Source organism: Mus pahari, chromosome 2 (assembly GCF_900095145.1).
Source record: "Mus pahari chromosome 2, PAHARI_EIJ_v1.1, whole genome shotgun sequence".
NCBI classification, from domain to species: domain Eukaryota; kingdom Metazoa; phylum Chordata; class Mammalia; order Rodentia; family Muridae; genus Mus; species Mus pahari.
In genome coordinates this window covers 74653027-74661855 of record NC_034591.1, presented here as the reverse complement: position 1 = coordinate 74661855, position 8829 = coordinate 74653027, and the positions used below count along the sequence as shown (strand labels likewise).

At 39.8% G+C, this 8829-nt stretch overlaps 1 pseudogene; it reads left to right on the top strand.

Annotated features, from left to right (window-relative positions):
* The first annotated feature begins 4474 nt into the window (after positions 1 to 4474).
* Positions 4475 to 4994, top strand: LOC110316818 (annotated as a pseudogene).
* Positions 4995 to 8829: the final 3835 nt, after the last annotated feature.

The following is an 8829-nucleotide window of genomic DNA, read 5'->3' as shown; positions in this document are numbered from 1 at the left end:
TGTGTGTGTGTGTGTGTGTGTGTGTGTGTGTGTGTGTGTGAATAACTCTGCACTCACAAAGAAAATTGAATTTAGGAAATACTAGAAGATGAGCTATAGACACTAAAGGAAATATAATAAAGTTCTAAGTAGACAAACTAGCCACACATTTGTATGTGGAAACAAATAGCAACAGGCAGACACATTGGCACTAATTCCTCCTTATTATCCCTAGTACACTGACATGTCAGCTCAACCTCTATTTCTCCAGGGGCAGGAGTTGAGACAGGCAGGCTCTTACTGTGTAGCCCGTGGATTTGAGATAGGCAGGCTCTTACTGTGTAGCCCGTGGACTTGAGACAGGCAGGCTCTTACTGTGTAGCCCAGGTTGCTGCTCAAACTCTTGGTCCTTCTGGCTAGGCCACCCAGTTTGTGGGGTGCCAGGACCTGTACCAGCACACCCACACAGCCATCACTTCTAAAGGCTCTTGCCAGGGCTTTCCTTTGCTGGAAGAGCTGTAAGACACTCTACTTCCTCCATGCTCCTCCAATTGAAGTGGGGTGACAGCTTGACCTAGTGAGAATGGAAGCTGCCCCTCACCAGAGTTTGGAGGGCCACACAGGGTCACACACCTGGAATTGGGATTTCAGTTCCTTGCATGATGCTAAACACCAAGATAGAAGAGGCCTGGATCCCTGATTACATTACTGAATCTGATACATAGGTCTTTCTGCTGGCCTCTTGGATTGCTGAAGGCCATGCAGAAGGAATGATGGATGACTTTAGAACTCGTGGAATGTGACCCACTAGTAGCAAAGACACGATGGCTGCACCTGGACTGAGGCATGACCCTGACAGCTACATGTCCAGAGGGCTTCATGCTATTATGGAGTTCTGCTCTGCCTGCTGCCCTCACATCTCTCTTAATCTAAGAATTATATGAAAATTTTAAGGGGGCTTCCAGATCCTCTCTGGGCAGTATCTCTGGCACTCAACAATAATAGTGCTTGATCTCTTTTTTCAGGCAGTGCGCTGGAGCAGATTAGTGATTTAATCACCATCCTAGGCAAGAACTTAGAAATGTGGACTGTCAGCAATGACCACCACCCTTAGAAAACAGTTGGAAAAATGAAGTTGTTAGTGAAGCTAGGTTAAGATGTTTTTGATACTGGCTCTGATGTAGAAAATCTTAGGAAATAATTTGACATTTAGAAAGACACACTCATATTAGTTAAGCCACGAACCTTTTAAGATCAGAGAACAAAAACAATGACAGCACTGCCTGACGTGACTATCACTGAGCCTGGACTGGTGATAATTGATTTCTTCTACCTATTTTTTGCTCTCAGCTTTCTGATCTGATTTATGAATAATTGCTGATAAGTAGATATGCATTCTGAGGATTTAAAAGAGACACGACTGATTTTTATATAAAAGTTTATATTTGTGATTCTTCTAAGAGTCTTATAAGATTAATTTTAAGAATAAATTTAAATAACTGCATATTGCCACCTTCCATTAAGAGAAACTGGCTGAGAAGCCTACCTTGCTTGTTCACACTTTATTAATCTATAACAAGTTGCTTAGTTACTAATATACATGGGTTCTTGGGAATAATTTGTTTTCTTTATCTATACTATGTTATGTTATTTCTCGAAAGGTATTAGGGAACATACTGTTTTTTTTCAAAGGCATTCACTAGAAGAAAACAAAATCATATTTACATTGCAATTTTATACTGCTTAAATGATTTTGTTAGAATATATATCAAATATGGCAGAAAAATAAACTCGTTGGGAGTTTGTTCTCTTTACCCTCCAAGTATTATGTATACATATATGTGTATGCATGTATCTTGTAGAGTTTGTATGAGAGTGTGTGTTGGAACTTTGTCCCATCCATCAAATCTGTATGTATGTATATATGTAAATCTTGTTTGGGTGTGTGTTGGAGCTTGATTCAATCACTGATTATGTGTATGTATTTGTATGTATGAAGTCATTGGAGTTTCCCTTTTACTTCATTTACTCCGTGTGTATATATGTGTATGCGTATGTATGATTTTTCTCTTTCCTTTTCTTTCTCACTGACCCTAGGGAGTAAAAAGAGTTCAGTGTTCACTGGATACAGGGAGTGCCAAGCCCCAGTAAGTTAAGCTTTGTTCTCTCAGAGAAAAGTCTGCTGAGTAATTTCTCTAAGAACTGACTACCAGAGGCATTAGCCCCAGTAGGTATCTGGATCAACTGCTATCAGCTGCTCTTAGCCCTGACCCACACTGGCTGCCTGCCTCAGTTTACCCTGAGATACCAAACCTGTGCGTTGCCATTGGTTCTTACTGTTGTATGACAGAAAAATAAACCCGTGTTTTATTAAGTTGCTGTCAGTCAACTATTTGTATCATGACCCTGGAAGACAACTCCCAAGTAAGTAGATACTGGAGTCTTAAGGAGATATTCCACATCAGGCTTGTACTTTTGATGAAAAAGTGTGTGTGTGTGTGTGTGTGTGTGAGAGAGAGAGAGAGAGAGAGAGAGAGAGAGAGAGATATTTTCCAGTTAGCTCTTTGACACTGATGTGATTTGATACAACCGACTCCAGTTGTTGACACGATATGTCTACTACTGTCATGAAAAGGAGAGGTACTGTTTCTTCTTACACCCTTCTCATCTTAGTGGAGACCTGCAGGCTCAGGGTTCTGGATGAGAGAGATGCATGTTCTAAGGAGGAGAAAGAGCACAAGCAAAGAGAATATGTTTAATAAACAGGAAAAGGCTTACACTGTGCTAGGGTGGTAAATACTTGAGAGGTTAGCATGAGGTGAGCTCCTCAGGATATGCAAAGGCAAAGTAGATACGTTTTATAATGCTGTATTTGAGAGTGAAGACTTGATATTAAGTCATTGCCAGATTCTTTTTCCTTTCTCTTTCTTTCTTTCTTTCTTTCTTTCTTTCTTTCTTTCTTTCTTTCTTTCTTTCTTTCTTTCTTTCTTTCTTTCTTTCTCTTTTTTCAAAATATTAACAGGGTTCTAGTGGGATAAAATTTAAAGCTGCAAAGATCATGTGGCTGTCAAATAGAAAATTTGCTAGAAGCTGAGAAGAGATAAAACTGACAATTCAGAAAGGAGATCTCAGAGACAGGGAGGAGTTGAGGGCAGAAGCAGAAGTGAATGTGGAGATCTAAAATTGGAAAGTGGAATCAACAGATCATGAATAGGGAGTTTGAGAAAGATCCTGATGTTGTTGCTAATGATGAGAGTGAAGATGTCATTGATTACATGGGAACATGTGCTGTAGCTGGGCAAAGAGGGGGCGGTCTTTAGAACAGAATGGAAATTACTTGATCTATTTAGAAATTGCAGAATTCATATGACAATAATATCTTGATTAAGATGCTGGTTTGGAGCTCTAAGGAAAGCTCAAATGGAAGTCTAATTTTGAAGAGTACAGCACCCCACAAATTTTACATGTGTGTTTGGGTGCTTAGCCTTTCACTAATTGCACTTACCGTTATTTTCGTGGTTTGCGTTAGTGCTTTAGTTATGGTTACCATTGCCCTGATGAAACATCATGAACAAAAGCAGAACGAGGGTGACAGTGTTCATTAACTTACTTATCCTGATTCATTGATGGAAGCCGAGGCAGGAAGTCAAGCAGCTTGGGAACCTGGAGACAGGAACTGATGCAGAGCCATGGAGGGGTGCTGCTTACTTGGCTTGCTCTCCTCGTGGCTTGCTCAGCCTGCTCTCTTATAGAACTGGGATGGTACCACCCACATTGGGCTGGACCCTCTCCCACCAGTTACTAATTTTAAAAAAATTAAGGTTGGTTTTCTTGTCCAAAGATAAGAAGTGAATGTATTGTGAAGTCTCTGCCATCACTAACAGACTAACTCCATTTTATGGGTTTCCAGGAGGTAATGCAAACTTAGGAGACAGAATCTTAAATGCCCTATAGGTTTGCCTTCCTACAGCCCAGTCTTATGGGGACGTTTTTTCAATTGAGGTTCCTTCCTCTCAGATGACTTTAGTTCGTGTCAACTTGCCATAAAATTAGTCAGAACAGATTAGTGTGCCAATTTGGACCTGAAATATCTACCAAAGAATCAAATGCTGAAGGCCTGGTTCTCTTCAACAATATCCGAAGGTAGGAAGTGATTGGTTTGTGAAGTCTCTGATATCATTAATGGTCTTCCTCCATTGATGTGTTCATCATTTTATGGGTTTCAAGGATGTGATGGAAACTTAGGAGATGGAATCTAGAGAAAGGAGTGGGTCTGTAAATGATGGTCCACTGTGTCCAGAGATTATATGCACCACTCTATGGTGGAAGACAAGCTATTCTTCCTACAGACAGGTAGAAAGCAGGCAGGCACAAAATCAGACCCAGACGCTGGTTAGAGAAATCCTAAAGATGGTGAAATGGGTAAGTACAATTGAAAGGACACTAGAGATTAAGGCTTCCTAATCCTGTAAGTGGCCTTGGGTGACCTGTGAAGATGGTTCACTACTCTCTTGATCCAGAAAACCTGACATCATGCAAATTAAGAGGTTCAAATCTTTATGCTCTCTTAAGATCACAGGTAAAAGTTTCCAGGCCATCAAGGGTATGCATATCTGAGAAGTTACCATGTGTTTGAATGATGTCATTTTAAAGGAGCCATGTTGTCCATTCATGGGCTGGACACAGAGTCAGTGGCACTAAACAGTGCTGAGTTGTTTTGTTTTGTTTTGTTTTTTGCTGCACATGTTTAAAACTGCAGAAAGTCATGCTGAACTTAAGGGTTTAAATGTTTATTCTCTAATTACTAAACATATCGAAGTGAGCAAAACTCCTAAAACATGCCAATGAATTTACAGAGCTCATGGCTGGGTTAACCTAACCACACTGAGATGACTTTCACTGAAAAGAAAAAAATTGTTCCAAAGTCAGAAGAGGGGGTTGCACAGAAGAAAAGGATATTCCAGAAGAAATTGAAAAAAAATAGAATGTATGGCATGGGAATAAATTCAACATAAAATAAGTGCAAGTAAAAGTCAAATGAATAGAGATAGAATGAAGTCAGTTCACACTGGGAGCATGAAATTTGAAAAAGAAGGGAAATAAAAACACAAAAGATACTTATTATTGAAGAAAAGGAATGGGAAAACAATGCTAAAAGGTGACTAGATGGGTAAATTTAATTTTACATCAGAAGAGTTAAAACTTAGAGTTTAAAAACATGAAGTAAAAATATGGCTAAAGATTGAGAATTAAGACATTCCACGGAACCTAAGAGTAATAAAATCAAGAGAAAACCAGTGAATTTGTTTACCAAAAGCTCATGTAAATGCTTCAAATTTCTCAGAAATTGGACCCAGGGAAGACAAAGTATGAACACAAAAGGGGGTGAAAAGTCACCGCGCCACGAAATCTGAGACTAAAAGACTTTAAATCTCAAAACCCAGCAGATATCATTAATTATGAAGAAACAAGTTGTCTTATTTACTGTTCTATTGCTGAGAAGAGACACCATGACCAAAGCATCTAATTGGAGCTTGCTTACAGTTTCAGTAGTTATGGTCCTCAAAGCAGGAAGTAGACAGGCACCATGCTGAGGCAGTTAATAACTGAGAGCTGTACATCCTGATGCACAGGCAGCAGGCTCAGAGAGACTGGGCCTGGCTGGGCCTTTGAAACCTCATAGCCCATTCCAAGTGACACATGTATTCCAACAAGGTCACACCTCTTAATCCTTCCCAAACAGTTTCATCAATTGTGAACTAAGCATGCCAACATGTGAGCCTATGGGGCCATGCTTATTCAAATTATCACATGAACAAAATGACATTACAAAGTTTGACAAACAATTGTTAAATTTAAATAAAAAACATGGGTTTGATAGTCTCTCTCTCTCTCTCTCTCTCTCTCTCTCTCTCTCTCTCTCTCTCTCTCGTTAAGAGTGTATATACAGGTATGCATATTCATGTATGCACTTGTATGAGAACAATGAACAATATTGGGTGTCTCAAAACCCATTGGTTTTTGTTTGTTTTGTTTTTCAGACTGGGCCTCTCACTGGCTTGTAGTTCACCAAAAAGGGTAGACATTGGGACCACTGAGCCCCAGGGAACTGGCTTCTTTTTCACCTGCCTCTGCCTCCCTAGTGCCTGAATACAAGCACGTATGGCCATACCTGGCCTTTTGATATGCTTTCAGGTCCTCGTGCTTGCAAGGGAAGTCCTTGCAATTTAGCTTTCCTTGCTGCATACTGTCACCCTTGGAATGATGTATTTTAATTTGATAATTGAGAAAACTCAGGAAAGTAAATATGTGGAAATTGGGTTATTATTAGCAATGTTCCTTTTGTCTTTGAACCCCTTTTTTTTTCATAAGATAAAGTGGAAATTTCTGGTTTCTTTAGAAACTCAATTGTGTCATGTCATGTTTTCCTTGAAGCTGTCATGTGAGAGAATGTTTTGCTGAAACACACATGTTAGAGGATGTTTTGCTGAAGCAGATATGTGAGAGGATGTTTTGCTGAAGCAGACACATGGGAGGGCATGTGATGTTTTGCTGGAGCGGATGCTTGAGAGGATGTACAGTGTTTGGAAAGTGTATAAGTAGAACCACACAGATAACGAAAGGATGCTCTTGCTTTGCTATACCTTGCAAGGCTTCACTATTCTTTGTTGGTATTTACTGCCAGTGCAACGCTTTGCTGGTCTTCGCTGGTCTTTGTTGCTGGTTTTCACTTCATAGAGAGAAACACACCAAAGAACTTCTCATGGTATTCTGACTGATTCTTGCCATGTTAGATGACTCATAAAGATTTGGCTGAGCCTTGAAGTTGCTGCTAGATTGAGGGATAGAACCACGGCTACTGATTCATGTTTGGTGTTTGGTATTGGAGGGCTCTGACCCCAGGATTCAGGAAGTGGATCAGAGCTCCAGACTTCTGGACACCTTCCCTGCAAGAGGAGAGCTTGCCTGCAGAGAGTGCTCTGACCACTGGGACTCATGTGAGAGTTGGATTCCCAGGAGTGCTCACAAAGGCTAACAGAATCACAGGAGGAACAAGCTCCAGCCAGAGACAGCTAGATCATCTGACACCAGAGATTAACAGATGGGGAAAGGCAAGCTATAGAATATTACTAACAGAAACCAAGACCACTGGGCATCATCAGAACCCAGTAGGCCCACCACAGCAAGTCCTGGATACCCCAACACACCCAAAAAGCAAGACTCAGATTTAAAATCGTATCTCATGATGGTGGTAGAGGATTTTAAGAAGGGCATTAATAATTCACTTAAGGAAATACAGGAGAATATGGCGGAAGCCCTTAAAGAATTACAGGAAAACACAGTGAAACAGGTAATGGAATTGAACAAAACCATCCAAGATCTAAAAGTGGAAGTAGAAACAATAAAGAAAACCCAAAGGGAGACAACTCTGGAGATAGAAACCCTAGGAAAGAAATCAGGAACCATAGATGCGAGCAAAAGAAACAGAATACAAGAGATGGAAGAGAGAATATCAGGTGCAGAACATTACATAGAAAGCACGGACACAACAATCAAAGAAAATGTAAAATCCAAAAAGATCCTAACTAAAAACATCCAGGAAATCCAGGACACAATGAGAAGACCAAACCTACGGATAATAGGAGTAGATGAGAATAAAGAGATTTTCAACTTAAAGGGCCAGTAAATATCTTCAACAAAATTATAGAAGAAAACTTCCCATACCTAAAGAAAGAGATGACCCTGAACATACAAGAAGCCTACAGGACTCCAAATAGACTGGACCAGAAAAGAAATTCCTCCTGACACATTATAATCAGAACAACAAATGCACTAAATAAAGATAGAATATTAAAAGCAGTAAAGGAAAAAGGTCAAGTAACATATAAAGGTAGGCCTATTAGAATTACACCAGACTTCTCACCAGAGACTATGAAAGCCAGAAGATCCTGGACAGATGTTATGCAGACCCTAAGAGAACACAAATGCCAACCCAGGCTACTATACCCAGCAAAACTCTCAATTACCATAGATGGACAAACCAAGGTATTCCAAAACAAAACCAAATTCACACAATATCTTTTCACGAATCCAGCCCTTCAAAGGATACTAAAAGGAAAACTCCAACACAAGGATGGAAATTACACCCTAGAAAAAGCAAGAAAATAATCCTTCAATGAACTTAAAAGAAGACAGCGGCAAGAACAGAACCCCAACTCTAACTACAAAAATAACAGGAAGAATTAGTTACTTTTCCTTAATATCTCTTAATACCAGTGGACTCAATTCCCCAATAAAAGACATAGACTAACAGACTGGCTACACAAACAGGACCCAACATTTTCTTGCATACAGGAAACCCACCTCAGGGAAAAAGACAGACACTATCTCAGTGTAAAAGGCTGGAAAACAATTTTCCAAGCAAGTGGTCCAAAGAAATAAGCTGGAGTAGCCATACTAATATCGAATAAAATCAACTTCCAACCCTAAGTTACAAGAAAGACAAGGAGGGGCACTTTATACTCATCAAAGGTAAAAATCTGCCAAGATGAACTCCCAATTCTGAATATGCTACAAATGCAAGGGCAGCCACATTCATTAAGGAAATTTTAGTAACGCTCAAAGCACATATTGCACCTCACACAATAATAGTGGGAGACTTCAACACCTCACTTTCATCAATGGACAGATTCTGGAAACAGAAACTAAACAGAGATACAGTGAAACTAACAGAAGTTATGAAAAAATGGATTTAACAGATATCTACAGAACATTTTGTCCTAAAATAAAAGAATATACCTTCTTCTCAGCACCTCATGGTACCTCCTCCAAAACTGACCATATAATTGG